Consider the following 2,500-nt stretch of genomic DNA (forward strand, 5'->3'; position numbering starts at 1 on the left):
TTGTTATCATTAATATTACTATTGTCATCATCCTTATCATTATCTTTATCATCATTATTATAGTTGTCACTATCATCATCATTATCATCATCATCACCATCATCAGTACCATCATCATCACCATCATTATCACTATCACAATCATCATCATTACCATCATCTTCACGGTCATCATTATCATAATCATTACCATCATCATCATTACCATCATCATCATCACCACCATCTTCATTATCATCACCATCATCTTCATTATCACCATCACCTTCATCATCATTATCAGCATCATCATTACCATCACCATCATCTTCATTATCACCATCAGCGTCATTATTACCATCATCATCATTACCATTCATCATTATCAGTATCATCATTATCAACATTACCATCATCATTATTATTGTCAATAATCACCATCATCATTATCACCACCACCTTCCTCAACATCATTGTTATTATTAGCATTTTTCCTTTTTTATCATCGTTATTATCGTTGCTTTTATAATCATTGCTGTTGCTGGCTTTGCTTTTATCATTGTCATTACAATTTTCGTTATTATTGTTATCATTAAAACTATGAATATTATCATCCTCATTATTGATACCATTATCATTATCATTGTTGTTATTAACATAATTATTAAAATTTCTATTGTTTCTTTTGCTATTTTGTAACCATTACTATTACCCTTACAATTATTACTTTCATTGCTGGTGATATCATTATTATCATGATGATTATGGTTATCAATATCATCACCATCATCATTATCATCATCATTATCATAATCATTTATATATTACTGATATCGATATATCGTATGTGTATGCATGTATATGAGTGAATATGTGATCATTAAAAGCTTCACTTATGCAATTTACATTCAATCGAGTAATAGCTCACTCAGTTTCGTGCAAGTCTTCTACTCAAGCGTCCAGAGTTCGCGTCCCAAACAGTAAGCCGTTAACTTTTTTTTTTTTTTTTTTTTTTTTTTGGGGGGGGGTCGCTATCATAATCATCAATAGTTCTATTGTTAATGTCATTAATGGTAACATTATAGTTATTTCTATTAGTTCATCATCATCATTTTTATAATTATCACTTTCGTCATCGTTAGTATTGCTCTTTTTATTGAAACGCTTACTATTTAATCATTATCGTTATCATAATCTTTATTATTCCGATCATTATCATCATCATCGACATTGATATCATTTTCATTATCATTTTCACTATCATACTTGTTATCATCATTACCATAATCAAAATAAAATAATTGTTATTGCTGTTATTATTATCATCCTTACCGTTATCACTATTATAATTATTGATATCATTATCATTATCTTTGATATCCTTATTATTATTGTCATTATCATCATGATCATTATCATCACCAACATTATATTTTCTTCCTGTTATCATTATCAACATCATTATTGTAATAATAGTAATTGTTATCATTACTATTACTATCATCATTATCTTCATCATTATCATTATTATCATGATCATCATCACCATTATCACCATCATCATTATCACGGTCACCGTCAATACCATCATCATCAGTGTCATCACCATCATCATTATCACCATCATCATCCTTATAACCATCACCATTATCATCACTATCTTCACCATCATCACTACCATCATCCTTATCACGATCACCATCATCATTACCATCACCATCATCATCATTACCATAATCATCACCATTATCACCATCTTCATCATTATCACCACCACCATCATCAACATCTTCATCATATATATATTATTATTATCAGCGTCCCAAACAGTAAGCCGTTATTTATTATTATCATTATTATTATTATTATTTTTTTTTGGGGGGTCGCTATCATAATCATCAATAGTTCTATTGTCAATGTTATTATTGATAACATTATTGTTATTTATATTAGTTCATCCTTATCATCATTATCATTGTCACTTTCATCCTCATTAGTATTGCTCTTATAATTGAAACACTATTTAAGGCATTATCGTTATCATAACTTTTATTATTCCGATCATTATCATCATCATCGACATCACCATCTTTTTTTTCATTTTTACTACAATAATTGTTATCATCATTATCATAATCAAAATAAAATAATTGTTATCGCTGTTGTTATCATTATCGTCATTACCGTTATCACTATTATCATTATTGATATAAATATCTTTATCATTATCATTATCATTGTTATTATCATCATGATCATTATCATCACCAGCATTACTTTTTCTTCCTGGTATCATTATCAACATCATTATTGTAATAATAATAATTGTTATCATTACTATTACTATCATCATTATTCTTATCATTATTTTTATCATTATTATTATGATTATTACTATCATCATCACCATCATCATCTTCATCATCACCATCATCAGTGTCATCATCATTGTCATCACCATCATCATTATCATCACCACCATTATCACCATCATCATCACCATCACCTTCATCATCATTAT

Source organism: Penaeus japonicus, unplaced genomic scaffold, assembly GCF_977035675.1.
Source record: "Penaeus japonicus unplaced genomic scaffold, GWHDUDI00000001_assembly GWHDUDI00000007, whole genome shotgun sequence".
Taxonomy (NCBI): Eukaryota; Metazoa; Arthropoda; class Malacostraca; order Decapoda; family Penaeidae; genus Penaeus; species Penaeus japonicus.